Here is a 27978-nt window from a genome sequence, read left to right as displayed (position 1 = left end):
AACAATTGAGAGAGCTGGTAGGCTGAGAGCAGTAGTTTGCTGGTTGTGTAGACAGAAGTAGGGGGTGGGAGAAGGTGATGAGGTGGCAGGAGATGAAACTGCTAAGAAAAATGAGACCTTGTTACCATCCTCTCCAAGCACAGAACATTACCTTTTGGCACGTGAACCCTCCCCTCCCTTCCATCCAGTTCTTCCCAGCTCCACGCTCCACTGTGACCAGTATCTTAGACTAGAAGACCTCTTCATCTCCTTTGAACACAGGATTATTGTTAGTAACTGCTGAGTTAGCCCCTCCTCCTGGTAACTCTGCTGTATAACAGAATGAAGTGCCGTCTGGTTCTGTACCATCTTCATGATCACTGGTATGTTTGGGGGTTTCTATATTCTTGTTGGATCTCTACTTACCAGAGGTCCTGTGTGACACTGTAAGATAAGTACTGGGCAGCTGACTGCAAAGTCAGTGGTTTAAACCCATCAGTTGTTCTTCGGAAACCTAATGCAGCCGGGTCACTATGCGTTAGAACCAACTCATCAACAGTTACAACAACTACTACTTTATCAAACAGGATGTTCATTCTAGTAACTGTTTTTTTCCTGTTGACATGTCCAAAGTTATCTTCACTTGTAGAGTGAAGTGCATGCTGGCTGGATTTCTTCTAAGACTGATGTGTTTGTTTTCTGGCAGTCCAAGCATTATTCAGCATTCTCTGCTGACGCTACAGATGGAACACATCAGTTTGTCTTCTGTCTTCCTTTTGTAAAAATAATATTTTATTGTGTTTTTGGTGAAGGTTTACACAGCAGTTTCAGTTCCCTTTAACAATTTCTATACTGGTTGTTTAGTGGCATTGAATATATTCTTCATAGTATGTGAACATTCTCATTTTTTCTATTCTGCTTGTACCATTTCCATTCATCTAGTTGCTCTGCCTCCTTACAGCCTCATCTTTGCTTTAAAGTCATCGCTGACCATTTGGTCTCATCTAGGTCATCTTTTTTTTTTTTAGGTCATCTTTTTTTTTTTTTTTAGGTCATCTTTTTAAAGGAGCACAGTGTGATACTCATTATATTGTGAGCCAATCTGTTACCTGGCTACAAGGTGGCCTCAGGGGTGAGTTTTGGTTCATGATTTAGTGTATATCAGGGCAATAGTCTCGGGGAGTCCTCCAGTCTCAGTCAGTCTAGGAAGCCTGGCTTTGCCTTCCTTTCTCATTGTCTAACTTCCCCATGCATATGATGGGCTTGCAAAGACTATATGGTTCTTGAAACCCCTAGGGTGCCCAGTGGATTCTGACTCACAGTGACCCCATGTGTGCAGAATAGAACTGCTCTGTAGCATTTCCAAGGCTGTGGTTTCTTTTGGAAGTAGACTGCCAGGCATTTCTGAGTAGGCTTAAACCTCCAACCTTTGGGCTAGTAGTCATCTATTTAATCATTTGTGCCACTCAGAGAATTCTTGGACCAGGATTACTGGGCAGGCATCAGGAGCCCTGATCTTCTGCTAGAAGTTGGAATATGTTAGGCAAATCACTCACATTCCCTGGGATTCATTCACCCCTTCTGTAAATGTCCATTCCAGCTCAAGGTCCTGATGCTAAAATTCTGTGATTCCACAGTTCCACTATTCTCTAAGCTTCTGTAATTCATCTTTAAGAATCCATGATTCTCTGATAATCCCCAAATCAAGAATCTAAGACTCATGTTCTATGTGTATAAAGTTTGGGGAGGGAGCCTTCTGACATCTGAGCCACATGAACTCAACTCAAGACTCTATTGACTGTAAGATGCACCATTCTTTTAGGAAGAAATACTACCAAAGAAATTAATACAATTACCTTTGATCACTAATGAGTGTTAATGTTATGCTTCTTGAAAGAGCTATTCTGGATTTATTGGACACAAGCATAAACCTTGCGAATACTATAAAAGGGGGAAAAAAAAACCCCAGTTGACATGTGTCTGTAAAGTTATAAAACTCCTTGACATTTGCAGTCTAAGTTTAGTATTCTTGGAATGCTTTCAGCTCAAAGTTTTCAAAGTCCTTATATCTCAGAAGGGGAGCATAGTGGCTCCATGAAATAAGTATGGGACTGCAAAGCACAAGGTAGATGGTTGGAGCTCACCAGACACTCTGCAGGAGTAAAATGAGACTTTCTGCTCCTGCAAAGATTTAAAGATTCAGAAATGTTATACAGGGTTGCTATGAGTTGTAACTAACTCAACAGCACTTAATAACAACAAGTATCTCACAAGTGTTGACATATTTAAGAAGTACACATTAAAACACTCCTCTAAGACGGAAACTCAAAGGGAACACACAAGCAGGCATGTAAGCTTACAATGTTGGTCTACTGGTGAGTAGACATGGCAAAAAGGCAGCATTGAAGATATGGGCTGAGTTCAATCACGTTCCATAGACTCCCAATGACCTGGAGATGAGAGAGAGAAGAGGAAGGACTGGTTGGTCCAAAGTATGGTGAGACATGGGGACTCCTGAGCCCATGGACAAGGACCTAGCCACAGGGGGTTAGAGCTGAGAGTGAAACATCCAGCTGATAGAGAGTGAGGGGACATGCACAAGAATGACCAAACTTGCAGATAGTACCCATTTGACCTAGCCTTGATGATCAGATCTTGACTAGAGGAAGATAAAAAAAAAAAAAAAAAAACTGATGAAGAAACAAATGTAAATTGCTACAATTTGATGAATTTGACCTATACTTATGGATGTAATAGCTCAAAACATCAACTGAGAGGGAAGGAGTCTTCACATCAAGGATCAATCCTATCTCCTCTGTATACAGGGTCGATAGTTGTACACACAACTACCTAAAATGGGGGGTGGGGAGAGGGCTATAAAGGCATGAAGTGGCTAGCTTACAAGCTTTCAAGAGGGAGTTTAATTTCAGAGTGTGCAGGGGAATGTAGAATCCCCATTGAATGGTTTTCATTTTGTCTAGACAGGTCTGGTGAAAGCAGATGGGGATAAGATTCTTAAGATTTAATAGTGAGTAAATTTGGCAGCTGCTCCTTGGAAACCCTATTCAGGGTCACTATAGGTCGGAGTCGACTCGATGGCACTCAACAACAACAACGACTCGATGGTAGCCTACTGGTTGTGAATCGGGCTGCTAACTTCAAGGTTGGCAGTTCGAAACTACCAGCTGTTCTGCAGGAGAAAGATGAGGCTTTCTGCTCCCATAAAGACTTACAGCCTCGGAAACCCCTGTACAGGGTCACTATGAGTCTGAACCGACTCCACAGTACTTAACAACAACAACAAATTGTTATCGTGATGAATTGCAGTGGTCACAATTGTAAAGGTAGAAGTTTTGTAATGTAAAGGGGGGAGCAGTTAATCTTACAGTCCAGGAACAGAGGACCCTAGAACCATCAAGGGAGAAGAACACGAGTGGAATGTGGGACCCTAACCAGAGAAGCAGGGACACCAGAGATGGAGGCAGAGATGTTGACATGGAGAGATAGAGCAACTGAGTTCTCTAGACTCATGGAAAGAGAAAGGGTGTGTGCTGGTGGCCAGGAGGCAGGCTTGTAGAATGTACCCTGTAGTTGGTTGTTTAAATGATTACATATTCCTGAGTGTTTTTGTGTATATCAAAACAAACAAACAAACAACAACAATAACAACTGAGGGAATAGAAGCAAATATTGTTGAATGATGATGCATGGAGGGGATTGTAGTCATTGCAATGAAACCATAGGATGAGTGTAAAACCGATGTTCTCCCATGTAAGCTATCACTCAATGCATAACAAAAACTTAAAAAAAAAAAAGTACATATTAGCACTGCTGAAATATATATGTGGCAAAACAGAAAAACTGAGGGAGAATAACAATTGCAGTTGTTAGTTTTTATTTCATTTGTTGTTTTACTGATACATACGAAGAAATTGATCCACCACCCATCTGTCAATGTACTGTACTGTGCTGCTGGCTAATGTGTTCCTATGAAGCAAATACCAGAAGGGTATTTGGACACGTTTCAGTGGAGTTTCTAGACTAAGACAGATGAGGAAGAGAGGCCTGGTGATCTACTTCTGAAAATTAGCCAGTGAGGTTTTAAAAAAACAAAACACCTTAGGAATCACAACAGAATGCTATGTGACTCTCAGGCCAACATGGGAGAAAGAGATCTGTTATAAAATGCATAGATAGGCACAATTACCTCAACAGGAAATTCCAACATGCAGCCAATTATGAGAACCACACAGAACTCAGTCATGTTCTGTTCTGTTGTACACACGGTCATCATGAGTCAGAGTTGACAATAGCTGCTAATAACAACAACGCATGTATGAATAAATGCATATTTTTAAGATACACTTCAAAAAAAAAAACCCAGGAAATCACAAGCAAAAATAAATAACAAAGATGAAAAGAAATATGTGAAAGAAAACAGACTGCCAAAAGACAGGTAGCAAACATGGCATGGTTGCTGTAAAACCTGTGTGCATTCCGTGGGCCTTTTGCAGCATGAAGCCCAGAGCCCAAGTTGAGAGTTGAAGACAAGTTGTTTTTTGTTTTGTTTTTGCCTTGAAACTGAAACTCTGAGTTTCAACTTCCTTAAGTGGTTATTCAAAGTTATGACCACCTGTAGGGATGCTGGACACTGTGAAGGGCTAGGGGATCCACAAACCTTCTGGATTTCTCAAGGGTCATTCTGACTCCAAATGAGTTTCAAGATAAACACTGAATTGAGAACATAATGCTTGGCCTCACCCAGACCACAGTAACTTGGATAAACTCCCAGGGCAATGAAGAGGCAAAGAATCATCTGAGTGATCTGTTACATTTGGGTGCCCACAAAGTGCCAGGCTGATCCGGCATTAAGGATGCTTCAGTTTGCCCTCAACCGGTAGACAGAAGATTAGCAGTTCGAACTCAGCCAGTGACAGTGTGGAAGAAAAAAAGTTCTGGTAGCCTGCTTCCATACAAAATAGATTTTGTTGTTCTTGGGTACCATGGAGTCAATTACAACTCATAGTGGCCCTATAGGACAGACTAGAACTGCCCCATGGCGTTTCCAATCTTATGGACGCAGACTGCCTCATCTTTCTCCCTTGTTATAGTTATGATTAGAGTCTTGGTGTGGCGCTGTGGGTTAATGCGCCAGACTGCAAAGCCGTTTGAACTGCAAGGTCGGCAGTTCAAGCTCACCAGCTGCTCCTCGGGAATCCTATACAGGGTCGCTATGGATCGGAACCGACTCGACGGCACTTCACAACAACAAATAGCTATGACTACTACAAAATTTAATTTTATTAAGAAATAAATCCATATGGAAAAGACTTTTAAACAGAACAATGAGAAGAAAAAAATAACCAAACCCTTCCTCTCCCTACCACACAGATATGATTGCATATACATAGAATCACTGTTGCCGTTAAGTGCCATCACATCGGTTCTGACTCAAAGCGATCCTCTATAGGATTACCAAGGAGTAGCTGGTGCGTTTGAATTCACTGACCTTGCAGTTAGCAGTGCCTATCCTACAACGCCACATCATAGAAAAAGATCCGTTTTACAGATGAAGAAACAGAGGCATCGAGAGATTACATATTTTAGAGCGGGGAGAGATCACCAGTCTGGGTTTTTTCTTTTATACGTGCACTGTGTATCAGAAAGGAGCCCTGGTAGAGCTGTGGGTTAGGTGTTGGGTTACTCACGTCAAGGTTGGTGGTTCAAACCTAAAGATGAGGTTGTCTGCTCCCATCAAGATGTACAGCCTCGGAAACCATGAACAGGATAGCTATGAGTCAGACCGATTCTGTGGCAGTGGGTTTGAGTACTGTGATCAAACATTCCAGCTAACATTCTAGGCGAGAGGGATCTTTGCTGGGGGGTTGCTCTATACCACTAGATGCCAGTTGCATCTCCGACTTCTCTCACAGGGATGACAACCAAAAACGTTCCACCTAATGCCAGGTGTCCCACAGGAGGCAATTCTGCCCCACGCCCACGTTGGGAATCACTGATGGATACAAACTGATATGAGAGGGATTAAAAAGTTCATGGAAAAATGGAGTCGAAAGCCAATAGAATTTTTCCACAAACTTTTTGAAGCGCCCCCATCCCCCGTGCATGAAAACAGCTCCTCCCGCCTCTCTTCTTACTTTCACACAAAAAAGGGGTGAACTGCCCTAAAGGCAAGGCGATGAGCTGTCACAGCAGCATAGCTGGAGATCCTCAAGCTCGGAGGTTAGTTCTCCGACACCCCGATCCCTCCCCAATCCTCTAGCAACCCCTTTCAAGACACTGAGCCTATCGGCTGGCTGGAAGCGACGTGGGCGGGGCCGATACGTGGGCCCGCCCCATACTACGTCACGGCGCCTTACCCCGCCCCCCGATCGAGCCCCTCCCCTTCCCCGGCTAGGGCTGCTCGGCAGCCGGAGTCTTGGCTGGCTCGCGCGGCCGCTTCCTCGCGCCTGGCACGGTAGGTGGCCTGGGGCGGCGCTGGGGGCGCGGGCTGCAGCTGGAGGCGCTGAGGGCACCTAGGCTCGGCCTCAGGCACAGGGGAACCTCCGCCCTCGCTGCTTCCTCCTGAGCTCGATGCGGACGGGCGAACGGGCGGTTGGGGGACCGGCACCCCGCACCCGCCCGGCTCCCGGAGTGCCTGCGGGGTGCGGCCAGAACCGGGCCTCCATAGGCGGGCTGCCTACCCGGACCTTGCGCCTGAGAGGCACCCCACGCTTGCGCGCGCGTATGTTTGTATGTGGGTGGGGGGGACAGACGGCGAGTCCTCAGCCCGGGAGCCTCGACTCCTCCCCGGAGCTTGGTGACCCCCAGGCGGGCACCCGGACGCGCGGAGGGAGGGGGCGTGCGTGGAAGTTAACTTTGCAGGCGCCGTGGAAATTCTAGGCGAGCGGAAAGTGGAGGCGTTGGGGGCGGAAATTGCCAACTGGGGAGGAGGGTACCCCCTCGTGAACTTGGGGGTCACCTGCAAGGAGGGGGCTGGAATTCGACCGTGGCCCTGAGTCCTCTCTTCTGACTCTCAGCTTCCTTCTCGTGAAATGGGGCCAGGAGTGTCGGTAAGGGAGAGGAGGGCATGATCGCTGAAGCTGGGCACACAGGACCTGGCAAAGCCATTATTATCATCTGGGACGGAGGCCGCAGTCTAGCTTTCTCACTAAAGATCCGCCCCCTTTGAAGGGGGGTGTGGGAGTCACCCTTTTCCGGGGCAGTCTTTATAAGGCACTATGCCTTTTATCACTTTGATCCCTTTTACAAATGGGGAAAGTGAGACTTGGAGAGGTAGTGTGCCTGTGGCAAGGAAGCAACAAAGCTGAAATTCCTTAACCATCCTCCTGACTTTACAACCTCTAGGGGGGGTGTGTATGGAGAGTGGGAGGAGTGATTAGGGAACTCCTATGCGTCCTTTGGAAGCTACTAGGGCAACACCACCTCGTGGTGGCTACTTCCTGTTTAGAACCTCACAGCGGCAGCTCACCCTTTCCTTGTCTACATTGATTATCCCTTATCCTGTTTGCTTTCTGGTCTGGTCTGTTACCACTTTTTCCTCACCCCATGTCATCCCTCCCACACTCATTTTATTGCCTCTGGGGGAGAATGATAAGGCTGTCTGCTCTCGTAAAGATTTTGCAGTCTTGGAAACCCTATATTGGGTCACTATGAGTGTGAATCAACTCTATGGCAGTGAGTGAGTTGTTCTAGGAGCCCCAGTGGTATAGTGCTTAAACGCTCAACTGCTTAACAAAGTGTTGGAACCCACCAGCTCAGCTCACCCTGTGGGAGAAAAATGTGGCAATCTGCTTCCGCAAAGATTCCAAAAGCAAATCCACTGCCATCGAATCAGTTCAAGGTTTCCGGGACTGTAAATCTTTACCGGAGCAGACAGTCTCTTCCATCTCCCTCAGTGTCTGATGGGTTTGAACCATCCATCTTGCAGTTAGCAGCCCAACGCCCAACCCATAGCACCATCAGGTCCTTGAAAACTTTATGGGGTGGTAATTCTACTCTGTCATATGAATTGAAATCAACTGGATAGCATCGTTGTTGTTGCTTTTTCTTTTTCTTGGTTTGGTTGTTAGGTGTTGTCCAGTCAATTCCAACTCATAGAGACCCCATGTGACAGAGTAAAATTGTCCCATAGGGATTCCTAGGCTGTGGTCGTTAGGCGAACATATCACCAGGTCTTTCTCCTATGGAGCCTCATTTGCATTAGAACCGCTGACCTTCTGGATAGCATTGTCCATAACACCACCAATCTATCTTTTATGTACTGGGATGCCCAAATGGTTGAGAACAGACTTCTGGAATAACTCACTGGTTTATTAGTGATGCGGCTTGGCCAAATCATCTCCACTCCTATCCCATCCTCAGTTTCCATGACTGTAAAATAGAATTTGTGGCATTGGCCTTAAAAGGTTGTGGTGTCATCCTTGAATCATTTTACTTCACTGAATTCCAGTTGTGCTGTTATGAATCTATCTCCTCATGGCATTTTATTTTTAACTCTCTATAATAGGTTTATTGAAATGTAATTCACATATCATGCAATTCACCCTTGGAAAGTGGACAATTCAGTGTTTTTTTTCGTGTACTCACAGGGATGTACAACTACCACCACTGTCTAATTTTATCACGCCTGTACTCAGCTGTCACTCCCCATTTCCTGGCAGCCACTGATCTACTTCCTGTCTCAATTAGTTTGCCTGTGCTGGACATTTCATACAAATGTGTACATTTCATGCACTGTGTGGCCTTCATTTAAAACGACAATTTCAAGGTGCACCCAGAGTGTAGCATGTGTTAGTTAGTGCTTCATTCTTTTTTTGTGGCGGAATAATATTCCCTTTAATGGATATAGCACATTTTGTCATTGGGTGATGTTCACTTGAATTGCTTCCCCTTTTTGGCTATTATGAAGGATGCTGCTGTGAAAGTTTTATCACAAGACTTGGTGTGGGCTTGGTGTGGGTCATATGTAGCGACTGCTAACTGCAAGGTCGGCAGCTCAAGCCCACCAGCTAAACCTTGGGGAGAAAGATGAGGGTTTCTACTCCCATAAAGATTTATAGCCTCAGAAACCTTTTAAAGCCATCATAATCCGTGAAGTCACTATACCAGGTAGCTATGAGTTGGAATTGACTTGCTGGTAGTGAATTTAGTTCTTTGGTTTGGTATGGTAACTTTATGTTTAACCTTTGGAGAAATTGCCACACTGTTTTCCAAAGTGGCTACACCATTTTGTATTTCCACCAGCAGTATTTAAGAGCTCCAATAATCTAAAATACAGTTAAGTCTCCTCTTAACTCACCCACCACTGTTGAGCCGATTCCCGTTCATAGCAACCCGATTGGAGGCCTGGTGTGGCACTGTAGGATAAGCACTGAACTGTTAACCACAGAGTTGGCAGTTCAAAACTCCCAGGTGCTCCTTGGAAACCCTATACAGGGCTCCTCTGAGTCTGAACCAGCAAGCACTTAACAACAACAAGGCCAGAGTAGCATTGCTCACGAGGCTTTCCAAGACTCTCAGTTTTTATGGGGGCAGACAGACTCATCTTTCTCCAGAGGAGAGGCTGGTGGGTTTGAACTGCCAACCTTGCGGCCAGCAGTCCACTGCGTAATCCATTTCACCACCAGAGCTTCTTTCCAATGCTTAAGTCTCCTTTAAAACTATCATAATCCATGAAGTAACTGACTGATGCTCTGGTTATAAATTCTCTTCTAACATACGTTTAATTACAAGGCTCATGAATAGACTGGGGACTGTCTCTCTGTGTCACACGAAGCGTCTGATGAAGTACCAGTCAGGAAAGTAGGCCCTGCCGGTCAAGGGCTTCACCTCTGTATGTGTGTGCTTAGGTTCCTTGTAGAAAAGAGACAAATGCTTGCCCGCTGCCTTCTCCTGCCTGGGCGAGGTAAAAACGTGAGGCAGCCAGCACCCATTCCAGAGCCTGGCACGTAGTAGGTGCCTATGAAGAACCCGTGGGTAGGATGATGGAAAAGTGCAACAGCTGATATCTTCCATCCCAGGCTGAGGGACCTCTTGACAGCTGAGGGTCCAGTGAGCCAGGGAGACACTTGGGGGGTCTCCTATACCTCACCTCAAAGGAGCTCCCTCTGCCTTGGACTCCAGTCTGGTCCTGCCCATGCCCTCTCTCCTTGAATCCCAATTGCTCACTCTCAGTATGGCCTCTGTGAGGTGGGAGGTCCTTTGGCCTAAGTTGTTGCTATTAGGTGCCATTCAGTCAATTTCTGATTCACTGTAACCCCATGTGACAGTATAGATCGGCCCCCATAGGATTTCCTAAGCTGTCAACTTTATGGGAGCAAATCGCCAGGTCTTGTCTCCTGTGGAGCCACTGGTGGGTTCTGTTGGCAGACGAGATTTGCACCACCACTGTTGTGTACTACCAGAGTTTCTTTTCAGAACCCGAGTTCCTGTGCATTAAGGAAGCTGCCTCAGGAAAATGGAAATAGGTATGCACACAGGGTAAGCAGGTTCCTTAGACAAGGCACTGGCCATCTCCTGGCCTCAGTGTACCCTCCTGTAGAATGGGTGTAGACCCAGTCAGGTGGCACCTTGCCATTGGTAGGGCTGTCTGAGTATTACTGATTGATGTGGCACTGTGGATGGATTTTGAGTGTGTTAACGATGTAGCTTTGTGGTGGCTTTGTAGCAAGAATAGTAAGTCAGGTGAAGCTTCTTTGCACCCTGGGGCTGGTGACCAGAACGTGCCTCTTTTGAAGGTGACAATTTGACATGCGGCATCGTGGAAACTTCTCTGGGTAGCAGTTCCTGGTCTCCCCACTTGCTGCTTTGTCTGCTGCCTTTTACGCCCCTTGCTCTCAGAGCTCTATCCAGGATTGCTTCAGAGAAGGTTCTAGAATGCGAACTCCTTCTCAGGTCTCCCCCACCCCGTGGGAATAATTCCCTCAAAGCAGCCAGAGAGCTGGACCAAGCCCCAGAAATTGCAGGGGAGGCCGATGGAGGGCAGTAACTGGGTAGCAAGGCAGGCTGGGGGTGGGACAGCCAGTCCCGCTGCCAAATGAACTCTGACTTCACTGAGCCTGCTGCCACCCAGAAATGGGTAGTGGCCAAGGGGCGGGCAGGGCTGCTCCGTTAGGATGTGGTCATCTTGGTTGCTCCCATGCCTTTATCTGCAGCTTCTGAGTACAAGTAGGACCTACCTACCAGGGCCAGAATGCTCTGGGGATGAGAAAGGGGTATGCCTCAGCTTCCTCATCTGCCCCAAGGCAATCATTATAAATATAAAGGGGGCTTCAGAAAGTTCCTGGACCTGTGGAATGAAAGATGATAGGATTTTCCCACCAACTCTATGAAGCCCCTTGTATGTGGTTCGTGTAGTGTACCATGTCAGTTCCCACTCAGAGAGATCCCGCGTGAAAGAAAAAAACTCTCCCTTATGATTTTCTAAGCTATATTAAAGATCTTTAGGGAAGCAGATCACCAGGTCTTTCTCCCGCAGAGCTGTTGGGTGGGTCTGAACCACCAGTTAGCAGCTAAGTGCTTACCCATGTATACTGTCAGAGTTCTCTGCTAGGGTACCATTGGGGCAATTCCAATGCATAGTGACCCTATAAGGAACCCTGATAGCATAATGGATTACGAGCTGGACTGCTAACCACAAGGTCAGTAGTTTGAATCTACCAGACACTCCGTAGCAGAAAGATGAGGCTTTCTGCTCCCATAAAGATTTACAGCCTCTGGAACCCTGTACAGGGTCGCTATGAGTCAGAACGGACTCCACGGTACACAGCCAGCAGCAGCAGCACCTACAAATCTAGAACAGAGTAGAACTGACCCCATGGGGTTTTCAGAGTTGAAATCTGTACAGATGCAGATCACCAGCTCTTTCAGAGCTGCTGGTGAGTCTGAATCTCTAAACTTTCTGTTAACAACTGAACACGTGGCCGTTTTACACCAGGGATCCTTATTGATAAATATAACTCATATTAACAAGGGCTTACTGGGTGTCAGGAACTGTTGTAGGCATAATATGTACATTTATTCATTTAATTCTCACAACAACTCTGTGAGGTGGTGGTTGTTAAGTACCATGGCGTTGATTCCGACCCTGTGTAGGGTTTCCAAGGAGCAGCTAGTGAGCTTGACCCACCAACCTTGTAGTTCAAACGACTTTGCAGTCTGACACATTACCACAGTGCCACACCACGACTCCCTATGAAGTAGGGGCTACTATTAATCCCATTTTACTGATGAACAAAATGAGATAGAGAGGTGAAGCCATTTGTACAAGGCCACCCAGCTTAGAAGTAGGAGAAACAGGTACTTAATTACTATCCCTGTTGGTAGTTGCCCTGTTTGGATTCTGCGTCATGCTCTCCCCACATGTGCAGAGTAGGACTGCTCTATACGGTATTCAAGGCTCCAAAAAGTTCCTTTGAGAAGCAGATCGCCAGGTCTGTCTTCCAGGGTACCTCTGGGTGAGTTCCCACCACCAGCCTTTTGGCTAATAGTTGAGGACTTCAGCGGTTGTACCTCCCATACTCCATCTTAATACCACAACATATTGAAGACACTCAGGAAATGCCTATTGTTGGTGTAAGTGTAGTTTGTTATTGTTAAGTTGGCTCCGAGTTACAGCAACCCCATCACAACAGAAGGAGACCTTGCCCAGGTATCACGATCCATACGATACTGAGTTTATCGTTCCATGGGGTTTTCAATGGCTGACTTTCAGTTTTAGGTCACCAGACCTTTCTTCTTAGTCTGTCTTTGTCAGGAGGCTCCTCCGAAAGCTGTCCACTATGAAGGACTCTACTGGTATTGGAAATACCTGGGGCATAGCTTCCAGAATTACAGCAACATGTAGGCCACCACAGCACAACACACTGACAGATTGCTGGTGGGTTATTATAAATGCTGTTGTTGTTGTTAGATGCTATCAAGTCAATTCCAACTCAATGACCCCATGTACAACAGAACGATACACTGCCTGGTCCTGTGCCATCCACACAACTGTTGGCTGTGCTTCAGTCGTTACTGCATCCACTGCATCCGTCTTTCTCATTGGGCTCTTCCTCGTTTTCACTGACCCTCTAGGGACTGGTCTCCAGGGACTGGTCTCTCCTGACAACATGTCCAAAGTACTCAAGATGAAAATTTCGTGGGCTAATTCAGACTTCTGAGACCCTGTAACACGTGGTTAGGTAACTGGTTTTTACTGGTCCTAAAGGTAAGGCAGACTCCTGATATGGCTCTGTAGGATAAGCACTGGCCTGCAAAGCAGAAGGTTGGTGTTTCAAACCCACCAGCCACTCCCCAGAAACCCTATACAGGATTGCTATGAGTCGGAACCGACTCAGTGGCACTTAGGTAAGGCTTCTTTGGCCCTGTTTGCATCTTCACCTGCTAAGTCAGTGGTTGTAACCCATCAGCCACTTGTTGGGAGAAAGATGAGGCTGTCTGCTCCCATAAAGATTGACAGCATCAGAAACCCTATCGAGCAGTTCTACTCTGTCCTATAGGATGGCTATGAGTCAGAATAGACTCAGTAGTGGTGGGTTTGGTTTGTGGTAACAAATTATCTAAACGTGCTTTATTTACTTTGGGAAACTTGAGAAACAATTTTTGAAACTTGACAGTAAGAAGCATTTTTTAAAAAACCTTAAGAGGATATGAAAATCTACCTTACTGCTAGGATTTACTTTCTATTTCTGTGAGAGTTGACTACTGCTCAGTAGCCATTACCACATGCAGCCCTGAGGACAATGTTGGGATCAATTAGTAGATGAGCAGAAAGCAGCTCTCACAAGGGGCCACCAGTGTCGGAACCCCAGACAAGCTGGCTTATGGTCTGACCATGTCTCCAGATATTGTAAGTGAGGACTGTCTCAGAAACCGCTCTGCCTTTAGCTTTTTTTTTATTATTATCATTCTCATCAGAGAGTTTAACGAGTTTACTAGAATGTAACAAAATCAGCTGAATTCTCATGTAATGTTCTCTCCCTTTAAATGCAAGACTTCAACCGGAGACTAAATGATTAGGGGAAAGGTGAACCAAAATACCACTTCTAGGGAATAATTTTTGCTCATGTTTGGTTCCTGGGGTAAATATTTCTTTATTTTGGCTTCCTAAATTTTAGATCAGTGCAGCATAGGAAGTGGTGGTTTCCACCTGCTAACTGGAAGATGGACAAGTTCAATATTGCCAATCAAAACAAGTCCAGAGGCTTACTGTGGAAAAGCCCATCAAGTGCTTATATGCAAGTTCAAGCTGAAGTTGAAGAAAATGAAAAGTTAATGAGAGCCAAAGAATGAGCTTAAATACATCTTACCTGAATTTGAAACCACCCCACCAGATTATGTTGCATTAGGCACTGATGACCAGAGAACAGAAGAATTGTGTTTAACATCAAGAACATCATACACAAAAAAAGCCAAAGGTCATAGAAAAGACTGGAAAGAAAGAAGAGACCAAAGTGGATGCCAGAAGAGACTTTGAAATATGCTTTTGAACATAGAGAGCTAAAGCGAATGGAAGAAATAAGGCATTTTTAAGAACTGAACAGAAATTTTCAAATAGCAACTCGAGAAGGCAAAGTCAAGTATTATAATGAAATGTGCAAAGGCCTGGAATCAGAAAACCCAAAGGGAAGACCATTTCTCAAGTTTTTCCAACTGAAGAAAAAATTCAAGCCTCGACTTGCCATGTCAAAGGATTCAGTGGGAAAAAATATTGAATGATACAGAAGGCATCAAAAGAAGATGGAAGAAATATAGAGTCCCTACACCAAGAAGACCAACCTTTTCAAGAGGTACCATATCATCAAGAACTAATGGGATTGAAGGAAGAAGTCCAAGCTACAAAAAAAAAAAAAAAAAACAAGGCTCCAGAAATTGACTAAATACAAATTGAAATTTTTCAGTAAACTAAGGCAGTGCTGGAGACTCTCACTCATCTGTGCCAAGAAATTTTTAAGACAGCTACCTGGCCAAGAGATGTGTATTTGTGCCCATTCCAAAGAAAGATGATTCGGTGGAATGTGAAAATCATCGAATAGTATCATTAATGTCACATGCAGGTAAAATTTTGGTGAAGATCATTCAAAAAACAGTTGTTGGAATACATCGACAGAGAGCTGCCAGAAATTCAAGCCAGATTCAGAAGAGGCTGTGGAGTGAGGGATGTCATTGTTGATATCAGATAGACCTTGGCTGAAAGCGGAGGGTACCAGAGGATGTTTATTTGTGACTTTGCACAGGTATTCAAAAAGATGGCTGTTCAAACAGAACAAGGGGATACTGAATGGTTTAAAATCAAGAAAGATATGTGTCAGGGTTGTATCATTCCCTATTCCTATTCAATCTGTATGTTGAGCAAATAATGTGAGAAACTAGATTATGTGAAGAACATGGCATCAGAATTGGAGGAAGACTCATTAACAACCTGTGGTATGTGGATGATACAATCTTACTTATTGTAAGCGAAGAGAACTTAAAATAATTACGGATGAAGATCAAGGACTGCAGTCTTCAGGATGGATTTCTTCATGTAAAGGAAACAAAAACTCTCACAATGGAACCAATAAATAACATCATGATAAATGGAGAAAATATTGAAGTTGTCAAAGACTTCATTTTGCTTGGCTCTATAATCAACACTCCTGGAAGCCTCAATGCAAAAAAAATAAATAAATAAAAATCAAAGGACGTATTGCATTAGGCAAATCTTTTGCACCAGACCTCTTTAAAGTATTAAAGAGGAAAGATGTCACTTTGAGGACTAAGGAGCCCCTGACCCAAGCCAGGTAGTTTTTAAAGCTTTTGATTGTGAATGGAGTGAAGGTTTATAGAACAGATCATCAATCCCACATTCACCAAATTATACACTTCATGTCATTACAATGATTGCAATCCCTTCCATGTAAATCCGTTAACACAGTTCTTACCTCTATTCACTTTAATTCTTGCACTCCTGCCTTTGTCTCCACGCCATGGTATTTTTAATAGACTAATGTGCATGTGAAAGTTGGACAATAAATAAGGAAGAACATAGAAGAATTGCTGCATTTGAGTTAATAATGGTGGAGAAGAACATTGAAAGTACTGTCGACTGCCCAAAGGACAAACCAATCTGTCTTGGAACAAGTCCAACCAGAATGCTCCTTAGAATCAAGGATGGAGAGACTTTATCTTTTATACTTGGACATGTTCTCAGGAAGGAACAGTCCCTGAAGAAGGATGTCATGCTTGGTAAAGTGGAGAATCATTGAAAAAGAGGAAGACCCCACTGGGATGGATTGACACAGTAGCAGCTCACATGTAACAAATGTGAGGATGAAGTAGGACCAGGCAGTGATTGCATTCTGGTGTGCATAGCAACGCTGAGTTGGAACACACTCAACAGCACCTAACAACCATAAATGGAAAATATTCTGGATAAAGATTTTCAATCAGGATTATTATTCCATTTATTCCTTCAACATACTTTGCGAACTATACTAGTATTGTGAGGTTTTCTGGTGGTTCTAAGATAAGTGAGACTCAGTTCTCTAACCTTAAGAAGGTCATGTTCTTGTAGGAAAAAAAGAAAGAAAGAAAAAAATCACTGGTTTCAATGTTCTTCAAACAGCCTTTCAGTTCTGCTCTTCTGGGACACAGGAGGCGCTCTGAGATTTTCTAGTGCCTTTTCTGCCATGATAAGCCTGCAAATGTGTTTTTTTCAGCATTTATTTAGCATTGTGGTTAGAGATATACAGCAAAATGTATACCTCTCCACCTGCCTTCAGAAGTGTATAGACCTAGATGGAAGATATGTTGAGAAACAATAGCGTAACATGTTAATTTTTTCCTTTTTTTGTCTACTAGACAGGTCTGTGATTTTGTAGCAATACTTTTTGACTTATCCTTGTAAATATCTACCCGATAGGGCTCTTATTTGGAAGTCCTGGTAGGGCACTGTGGGTTAATGCGCTGGACTGCAAATTCACTTTGAACCGCAAGGTCAAAGGTTCAAGCTTACCAGCTGCTCCTCGGAAACCCTATACAGGGTCGCTGTGAGTCTGAGCCTATTCAGCAGCACTTAACAACAATGAGACTCTTATCAGTACTCTTGATGTGGAGCTGTAGGATCAGCACTGGACTTAGGACCACAAGGTGGGCAGTTCAAACCCACCAGCTGCTCCATGGAAACCCTGTACTGGATTTATGAATTGAAAATAACTCAACGGCACCTAACCTAACAACAACAATGGGATATTTATGGTTTAAGGCTTAAAGATGATCTCAGAGTGCTTATCTTAGTTGTTTTTCTAGTCTTAGTAGCTTTAGAAAGTCTCCAGTCTACCGCAAAGCTTGACACACCTGGAGCTTGCCCCCAGTCCACATCCCCAAGGTGAGGAGCACCTGTCTCTTGGCCCCAGGGTCCCACTTCTCCTGACTCTGGTCCCCACCCATCCTATAAGTACTAATGTGTGCGTCTGTAATCTCAGCACCCTTCACGGCTGCTGGGACCCTCCTCACACATCCCATCTCTGTCCTCACAAGGATGTGTTTGTAATGATGCACCCCCAGCCCTGTTTTTCAGGAACAAAAGACTCAAAGACGGGCTCTATGTGGCAGCCTGAGATTCTAACATGGGCCTGCTGAACTCTCCCCCTCAAACCTACCACGGCACATCTGTCCACCGCATGGAATTGCCACCAGTATGTATGTTCACTGTGTGTCTCAGCACTTGGCTCACAATTCAGAAACCAAACCTGCCCCTGTCCAGTCCGTGCTGACTCGTGGAGATGCCATGCATTACAGAGTAAAAGTGTCCCATGATGTTTACTTGACTGCAGTCTTCACAGAAGCGGATCACCAGCTCTTTCTTCTGCACCACTTCTGGGTAGAGCCTTACTGCCAAACTAGTCACACCCACTGCCGCTGAGTCAACTCAGACTCAGACTCAGAGCCAGCACTATAAAACTAAGAAGTGTTCCCTAGGACTCCCAAAACTGTTCATCTTTACAGAAGCAGACTGTCTCATCTTTCTCCCTTAGAGCACCTGGTGGGTATGGGTTTGAACCTACCTCTCAGCAAGCAGTTAAGCATTAACTCAATCTACTTCACCAGCAGGACTCCGTATAGGTTAGTAAGGTGCGTACTCCATCTGCATCGCCTTCAGGCCAGTGGGCACATAACAGGTGCGTGCTCAGTGTTGAATGAGGGCATGTGCAGGTTCTTGGATAGATGCTATGGTGCAAGTAGTAGCTTGTCATTTCACAAGAGACAAGCTCCTTGTTTTCCTGGTGTTTCCCCTATGATGGAGTCATCAGACAAGAACATGAGTAAGCCACATTGCTGCCCTGATGTCTGCTAAGGAAGCTGGTCACCAAGGCCTCTCAAACCTTCCCTGGGACATGAACCCCCTGGGGATCTTGTTAAAGTGCAGGTTCTGATTCTGCATTGCCAGCCAGGGACCCTGCTGCTATTCACAAAGACCACACAGAGAACAGCGGGGTCTAGATCAGCGCCCACTGCCCTAATTCTTTTTGTTAATAAAGTTTTATTAGAACTCAGCCATGCTTACCTGTGTACGATTTGTCCATGGCGCTCTCCTGCCACCCTGGCAGAAGGGAATGATTACAACAGAGACCTCCTGGTCCACAGTGCTGAAAATGCTTAGGACTTTGTCCCTTCCAGAAAAAGTCTGCCCAGCCCTCACCTAGATGGTTTCCTGCTGCTGTGTTTCGTTGAGTCCGTTTCCACCCGTAGTGACCCTGCAGAGGGTTCCTGAGGCTGTCAGTTTTCACAGGAGCAGAAACCCTCATCATTCTCTCGAGGAGTGGATAGCCTTGCGATTAGCAGCCCAGCTTGTAACCCACCATGCTACCAGGGCTCCTAGATCCCTTCAAGTTCTGATATTCTGTGGTTTGGTAGATGGGGGGTAGTAACAGCAATAATAACACTGTACCCGGTACTGCTGAGTTGATTCCAAAGTATGGCAATTCCGTGTGTGTTCTGGTAGAACTCCAAAAGGTTTTCACCTGCTGTTCTCCGCCCTCCCCCCAGAAGTAATTGCCAGACCTTTCGTCTGAGACACGTCTGAGTAGACTTGAACTTCTGCTTACCAACCTTTCAGTTAGCAATTGAGTATATTTTCCATTTACATAACCCAAGAACTCCGGCAATAATAACAATGAATAGTTGAGTGCTTAATGGGTACCTAGCTGTTTATATCCCCACTTGTCTGTCAGTTTGTCATACTGTGGTGGCTTACATGTGACTGTGATGCTGGAAACAATGCCACTGGTGTTTCAAATACAGGAGGGGCAGGTCCCTGGAGAAGGAAGGACATCATGAATGGTACAAGAAGCCCCCCCCCCCCCATGAGATGGACTGATACAGCAGCTGCAACAATGGGTTTAAACGTGACAGCAGTTGTGAGGATGGCGCAAGATTGGGCAGTGGTTTCTTCTATTGTACATAGGGTGGTGATGAGTCCAAACTGACTCAGTGACACCTAACAATAACAAAGCTCTTTCCATGTATTTTTCTCTGATCTCCCATTTTTCAGGTGAGAAAACTGAGGCTCATAGAGGCTGGGTCACTCAGAGTTGGCTAATCTGACTTGAACCAGGTTATCTGGTTCTTGTCTACAGTGATCAGCAGGGATCAAATGACACTATGGTTTCAAGTTCTAGGCCAGCACACAAGGATTTGACCCTTGCTGACCCAATCTGGAAGGCACCCTGATGGTGCAGTGTGTTAAGCACTGGGCTGGCAACCATAAGATTAATAATGCAAACTCACTAGACGCTCTGTAGGAGAAAGATGAGGCAATCTACTTCCATAAAGATGGACAGCCTCGGAAAACCTATGGAGAAGTTCTGCTCTGTCCTACACGGTCACTATGAGTTAGAATTGACTCAACAGCAGTCAGGGGGTGCCCCAGTGTGGACCACCTGGGCCATTACATCAGTAATATAATGTAAAAGAGTTTTCCGCTTCTAGTCTCCTCTGCCTTTGGAGAAAGTCCCTAAGTGGCACTGATATATCTTTAGCCCTTGTCTCCCAACTTCCTTGTTCAAAGAGCAGGTCCCTCCTGGATGTTGCTGGCCTTCATCTCTGCTTCCTGTTTACCCAGCACAAAGGGTGCTCCCTTGGCATTTATTTTGCAGTTACTTTCTAACGAGGGCACATTTTTTCACTTAGAAAGTGGGTTATAATTGTCTTTTAATAACGCATTTTTAAATTCTTGAATTCATTTAAAGAAGATCTTAAATAAATGAGAGAGGTAATGCTTGACAGAGATAACTGGGGAACCCTGTGGTGGGCGGAAGCCAGGCTCCTTCCCTGAAGCCCCAAGAGCTGCCTTGTGAGGTAGTGTGGGTGATGGTGGGGCACCATCGCTCTTGCCTGCCTCAACGTGCCTCACGCAACCTCAGTGTTTCTGTCTTGTTAGGTGCCATCAAGTCGGTTCCAAATCAATTGACACAATAGAATTAAATACTGCCTGATCCTGCGTCAGTCTCATAATCATTGCTACACTTGAACCCATTGCTGCCGCTACTGTGTCTGTCCATCTTCTTAGGGGTCTTCTTCTTTTTCGCCATCCCTCCATTTTACCAAGCATGATGTCCTTCTCCAGTGACTGGCCCCTTCTAATAATATATCCGAAGTAAGACAAAGTCTCACCGTCCTGGCTTCTAAGGAGCATTCTGTCTGTACTTCTTCCAACACAGATTTGTTTATTCTTCTGGTAGCCCATGGTACTTTTATTCTTCTTCTTCAACACCATAATTCAAATGCATCAATTGTCCTACATTCTTCTTTATTCATTGTCTAACTTTCACATGCATAGGAGGCTATTGAAAATACTGTGACTTGGGTCAGGTTCACCTTAGTCTTCAAACTTCAATCTTTATTCCTTAACATTTAAAAAAGTCTTGTGCAGAAGATTTGCCTAATGTAATACACCATTTGATTTCTTGATTGCTGCTTCCATGTCTTGGTCTCTGTTTTGTTTTTTTCTTCTTTCCATCTGACTGTCTCTCCTCATCTGTGTCTCCTTGTCTCTGTCTCTCCCTCATCTCTGCCTCTCCCCATCTCTGTCACACCCTGTCTCTGTCTCTTCTTTCTCTGGCTGGTTTTGCCTATCTCTGTGTCTTTGTCTGTCTGTCGGTATCTGTCTTTCCCCCATCTCTGTCTCTCATCTCTTGTCTCTCCCCCATTTCTCCCTGTTTCTCTATCTGGCTCTGTTTTTCGGCCTCCTCATACACCACTCCCACTGCTTCCCCTGCCTTCCCCCACCCCCATCCTCTCTCCCACTGACTCTCATGAACACACACACTCAGCATAGACACTTCCTTTCTCTATTTGACACTTTCTGCCCCACTTCCTTTGGCTCCTGAGTGACATCCTGTCTCAGAACTGTAACCCTTACAGAACCCCAAGAACTAGAGCAAACACCCTTCTCAAGGGGCAGGTGGAGGTGACTCTACGCAGCCATGGTTCCGTCTACCCACTTTCCTCTCACTGGTAGGAAGAGAAGGTCTGGGGAGGTTACCCCATGCCAGCCCACCGTCCACCAGCACACAGTGGGTGCCTAGCCGGCACTGGCTTCTAGTGGACCACAGACGTCTTGAGCTCTTGGGAAGATGCCTCGCTATGTGCTTACCACTTCCTCCAGTGCACAGCAGGAGGACAGTAGGATAGTGGTGTTAGCTGAGGGCTTAGGGGAGAAAAGCAAGAGAGAAATTGGGGCCAACCTCTTCCCTTCACAGATGAGGAAATTGAGACCAAAAGAGTAGAGGTGACTTGCTCAGTGCTGGAGCAGGGAATGGAGTCAGGGCCTCTCTTTCTCCAGGAAACCTAGAGAGCAGGGAGGGCATCTGACTGCTGGGGCTCCTGGATGCCTTGTGTGGGTATCCCATGAGAAACCCATGGCTAGAGAGTTAGGGGATTCTGCTCTCCCGCTATGGGGGGACCTCCAGGTCCTCAGGGTCAGTGAGGGCACAGTGCTGGGAGCTGCAATGGGGTCCTAGGTCACCTACCTCACAGCAGCTGGATGTGTATCTGAGACAGGAGACTGGGTGTGTATCTGAGATGGAGGACTGACTGGGTGTGTGTCTGAGCTAAAGTTTGGGAACCTCAATTCTCTGGTTGGGTCTTCACTGGTCTTTTTTATACCATCTCACTTCTTATACCTAGGATGCATCTCCCAAACTCCACCTGTTAAAACAATACCCATTATTCTGCGCTTCCTCTTCAGTCTTACTTTAGCAAACCAGCTGGACAGACCAAGAAGTTGGAGACACAGCTCCCAGCCTCTGACACCTTCAGTAGCTCCCTGATATCGATACCTGCCACTAGTGAGCCCATGGAACATAAATCCTGTGATATGGCCCCTGCCAGCCTCTGGAGCTCTGGTAGCGTAGTGGTTACGAATTGGGCTGCGAACCGCAAGGTCAGCAGTTCAAAACTACCAGCTGTTCCGTGGGAGAAAGAGGAGACGTTCTGCTCCCGTAAAGATTTATAGCCTCAGAAACCCTGTACAGGGCTGCTGTGAGTCGGAACCAACTCCGTGGCACACAGCCAGCCAGCCAGCCAGCCTCTGTTGCCTTTGTACCCTAGTTGTTAAGTGCCATCAAGTCGCTTCTGACCCATAGCTACCCTTTGTAGGGTTTAAAGCACAGAATGCTGCTCTGGGAGGGGCTGTGGGAGCCACTTGGAGAAGGCTCCGTGGCTGTGCAGTGGGTTAAGCAGTGTACACTAACCACAAGGTCAGTGGTTCAGACTCACCTGCCACTCTGAGGGAGAAAGATGAAGCTGTCTGCTCCCATAAAGATTTGTCATTTTTGGAAATGACTCAATGGCATTGTTGTTGTTAGATGCCGTAGAGTTGGCTGTAACTCATAGTGACTCTATGCACAACAGAATGAAACACTGTCCAGTCCTGCGCCATACTCACAATTGTTACTATGTTTGAGGTCATTGTTGAAGTCACCGTGTCAGTCCGTATCATTGGGGGTCTTCCTCTTCTTCTCTGACCCTCTACTTCACCAAGCACAATAATACTTTTCCAGGGACTGGTTCCACCTTATATATGAGACTAACTCTTGTAATAAGGAACATGGTGCCTTCTTCCAAGACAGATTTGTTTGTACTTCTGGTAGTTTATGTTGTTGTTGTTGTCCAATGCCGTAGAGTTGGTTCTGACTCATAGCAACCCTGTGAAGGGTTTCCAAGGAGCCACTGGTGAATTTTGAATCACCAACCTTGTGGTTCAAACGAACCTTTCGGTCCAGTGCTTTATCCACAGTGCCACACCAGGACTCCTATGGAAGTCCATAGTACTTTCTATATTCGTCACCAATGTTGTTGTTGTTGTTGTTGTGTGCTGTGGAGTCGATTCCAACTCTTAGCGACCTTGTGCAGGGTTTCCGAGGCTGTAAATCTTTAGGGGAGCAGAAGGCCTTGTCTTTCTCCCACGGAACAGCTGGTAGTTTCGAACTGCTGACCCTGAGGTTAGCAGCCCGATTCGTAACCACTATGCTACCAGATCTTCTTAACTATAATTCCAATACAGTCTTCCTTATTCCTTTTCCAGATTTCATTTGCATGTGAGGTGTCCTCAAAGTGACATCTTTGCTCTTTAACATTTTCAATAGGTCTTTTGCAGCAGAGTTGCCTAATGCAATATGTCCTTTGACTTCAAGGCTGCTACTTCTATATGCATTGATTGTGGATCCAAGTACAACGAAATTCTTGACAATGTTGATCTTTTCTCCAATTGATTATCATGATATTGCTTATTGGCTCAGCTGCGAGGATTTTCTTTTCTTTACATTGATTTGTAATCCATATTGAAGGCTGTAGTCTTTGATCTTCATCAGCAAGGGCTTCAAGTAAGTGCTCTTGGCTTCCAACAAGCAAGGTTGTGTCATCTGCAAGTCACAGATTGTTAATGAGCCTTCTTCCAGTTCTGAAACCACATTCTTCTAAATAGAATCCAGGTCCTCGGATTATTTGCTCAGCATACAGCTTGAATAAGTATGATGGAAGAGTACAGCTCTGGCGCTCACCTTTTCTGATTTTAAACCATTCAGTATCCTTTTGTTCTGTGTACAGGTTCCACATGAGCAAAAAAATAAGTGTTCTGGAATTCCCATTCTTCACAATGTTATCCGTAATTTGTTATGATCCACACAGTTGAATGTTTTCCATAGTCAATAAAACATAAGTAAACATCTTTCTGGTATTCTTTGCTTCCAGCCAACGTCTGTCTGACATCAGCAATGATATCTCTTGTTTCAGGTCCTCTCCTGAATCCAGCTTGAATTTCTGGAAGCTCCCTGTCGATGTATGCTGCAACCATTTTTGAGTTAACTTCAGTAAAAGTTTATTTGTATGTGATATTAAAGATAATGTTCGATGATTGCCACTTTCTGTTGGGTCTCCTCTCTTTGGAATGGGCACAAATAGGGATCTTTTCCAATCAGTTGGCCAGATGGCTATTTTCCAAAATTCTTGGCATATCGAGGACCTCCAGTGTTGCAACAATTTGTTGAAACTTTTCTAATTGTATTCCAGCAGTTTCTGGAATCTTGCTTTTCGCCAGTACTGCCAGTGCAGCTTGGGCTTCTTCCTTCGGTACCATTGGTTCTGAATGGTTGAATATCAACCATTTCTTTTCGGTACAGTGACTGTGTGCTTTCCATTTTTGCTTAATGCTTCCTGTGTCCTTTAATACTTTGCTCATGTTATTTGTTATTGTTAAGTGTGCTTGAGTCAGTTCTGACTCATAGTGAGCCTGTTATACGGTTTCCTAGGCTGTAAATCTTTGCGGGAGTAAAAAACTTCATCTTTCTTCCACGATTTTGCCCATAGAATCCTTCAGTATTGCAAGTCGAGGGTTGAGTGTTTTCTTCAGTTCCTTCCACTTGAGAAATGCCAAGTGAGTTCTTCTCTTTTGATTTTCTGACTCCAGGTCTTTGCGCATTTCATTATAATACTATATATTCTCAAGCTACCCTTTGAGACCTTCTGTTCAGCTCTTACTTTTATTTCGTTTGCTTCAGTTACTATGCATTCATTAGCAAGTTTCAGAGTCTCTTCTAACATCCACTTTGGTCTTTTCTTTCTTTTATGTCTTTTTTAATGACTTTGATTTTTTTCATGTATGACATTCTTGATGTTATCTCACAAACCCTCTGGCCTTCAATCATTAGTCTTCAGTGCCTCAGATCTGTTCCTGAGATGGTTTCTAAATTCAAGTGGGATATATTCAAGGTTGTATTTAGTGGACTTGTTTTAATTTTCTTCAGTTTCTGTTGATGACCTTTTCCACAGTATGCCCTTGGCCTTGTTTAGGCTGGTGATTTTGAGCTTCTCCATTGTCTCTTTTCACAGATGTGTTTTTACAAAAAGGTATTTGCATTGGATAAGTGGTTGGTGTTACACAATTCTGTGATGAGATGTCCAGCATCGTTTCTGTCATCAAGTACTTATTTTCCTACTACTGATCCCTCCTATTTGTTAACAACTTTCTCATTCCAATCACCAGTAATTATCAATGCATTTTGTTTGCATGTTTAATCAATTTCAGATTGAAGAACTTAGAATGCTTCAGTGTCCTCATATTGGCTTTGGTGGTTGGTGGTTCGATTTGGTTACGAGAATGGAATCCAAAAGCAGACAGCGTAGATTTAAGACCTCGTTCCAGCACATAGCTGCTGTGAGGTCTCGGACAAATGACTTCACTTCTCTGTGCCCTGGTGTCCTGATCGGTGTAATGGGATATCAGAACAATGCTATGTCCACGTTGGCTGCTAGTGTTAACTATTGCGTTGTTAAGACTCATAGGATTTGCCATCTCCTCCTCCATGGACCAGTCTACTGACAGGGAGTCCTTTGCCATTCCCCTGATTTCAACTACACTTTCACACCTCCAGGGAGTCCTGGTGGTGCCGCAGGCTGAGTGTGGAGGCTTATACTGCAAGGATGGCAGTTCGAACCTACCAGCGGCTCTGTAGGTAGACAAGGCCATCTGCTCCTGTAAAGATCAACAGTCTTGGAAACCCTAAGGAGTATAGGATTGCCATGAGTCAGAATTGCCTCAACAGCAGTTAGTTTTTGGTTTCATTCCTTCAAGGCCCTTAAGTGGTACAAACCATTAAGCATTTGGTTGCCAGTTTAAAGGTCGGTGGTTCAAACCCACCCAGTGGTACCTTGGAAGAGAAATCTGGCCACCTCCTCCCATAAAGATGACAGCCAGGAAAGCCCTTTGCAGCAGTTCTACTCTGGAATGCATGGGTCACCATGAGCCAAAATGGACTTGGCGACAGTGGGTTTTTTGGTTTTCACTCCTCTGGGCCTTTGCTAAGGAGTCCTGGTGGTACAATGGGTTAAACATTGGGCTGCTAACCTCAAGGTTTCTGCAAGGGAGAAAGATGAACCAGTCTGCTCCTGTAAAGACGTATAGCTTGGAAGTCCTAGGAAACGGTTCTACTCTATCCTATAGGGTGTCTAGGAGTCAGGATGGACTCATTGGAAGTGGGTTTGGGTAGCGTTTATTAAAGGAAGCATAGCAAAGAAGAAGCGGAACACTCCATCATGGCACCTGGGTCTTGAGGATCTCCAAGCACCTAGAGAGCAGTGTCTCAGAGCACAGACCGCCACTGAGAAGCGAGCTGAACTTGAGGCTGGTTAGGAAAGCCATGATTAGCCTTTGCGGGACACTAGTTCCTCCCCAAGGAGCTCTGGTAGCGTAGTGGTTACGAATCAGGCTGCGAACCACAAGGTCAGCAGTTCGAAACTACCAGCCACTCTGTGGGAGGAAGTGCAGGCTGTCTGCTCCCCCACAAGACTGAAAACCTCAGAAGCTCTAGGAGCACTTCAGTTATTTTCTGTAGGAGAAAGATGAGGCATTCTGCTCCCGTGAAGATTTACAACCTTGGACGGCATGCAGCAGCAGTTCCTCCCTGGAGACCTAGGGGCACGGTGGGTTAAGCATTGGGCTGTTCACTGCAAGGTCAGAAGTTTGAACCTACCAACCGCTCTGTGGGAGGAAGTGCAGGCTGTCTGCTCCCCCACAAGACTGAAAACCTCAAAAGCTCTAGGAGCACTTCAGTTATTTTCTGTAGGGTCACTATGAATCGGAACCAGCTTGGCAGCAGTGGGTTGGGTTTGGGTTTGGACCTTTGCTCACACTGTTCACTCTTCCAGGATTGCCTTTCCTGACCTCTACACCCTGCACCCTTTTAGACTTGTGCATTGTAGGCCTTCGGCAATTATGACCAATTCTGTGACTCATTATTATGAAAAGGAGGTGAAAGGGAAGGGACATGTCATAGGAAAAAGGACTCCTCTTAGAGCAGCACAGGGCCAAGAATGCATTTTTTTTTATTGTTTTTAAGTTTCGTGAATTTGGTTCCAGCTTGTACAACTCTGGATGATAGGGTTCTGAGGTGTGGCTGGTGGTTTTTTGTTTTTGTTTTCATAATAGAGTTTTGTTTGTTTTGGATGTACACTGAAGCACTCAGGAATATATAACCATTAAAACAACCAAAGGGTACACCCCACAAGCCTGCCCCCCAGCCGTCAGCACATAACCCCTCTACCTCGCTGAGTCCAGAGTCCCCAGCCGCTCCATCTCTCCACATCTTTATCTCTGCCTCCATCTCTGGCATCACTGCTTCTCTAGATAGGGTCCCACACTCTGCTCTTCTCCCTTGATGGTCCAGGGTCTTCCACTCCTGGACTGCAAGATCAACCACTCCCCTCCACTTGTTACAAAATGTCTACCTTTACATTTGCAACACTCACAATCAACTCTGATAGTAATTATTCACTATTGAACCACAAGAGTCTTATCCCTATCTCTTTTCACCAGCCCCGTCCAGACAGTTTGGAAACCACTCAGTAGAGATTCTGCATTCTCCCGCACCCTCTGAAACTAGGCTTCCTCTTGAAAGCTTGTAAGCCAGTCACTTCTTGCCTTTGTAGCCCCCCCCCCCC

This window comes from Chrysochloris asiatica, unplaced genomic scaffold (genome assembly GCF_000296735.1).
Source record: "Chrysochloris asiatica unplaced genomic scaffold, ChrAsi1.0 scaffold00128, whole genome shotgun sequence".
Lineage (NCBI taxonomy): Eukaryota > Metazoa > Chordata > Mammalia > Afrosoricida > Chrysochloridae > Chrysochloris > Chrysochloris asiatica.
The sequence above is the reverse complement of the archived record's forward strand: the minus strand, read 5'-3'. Positions refer to the sequence as shown.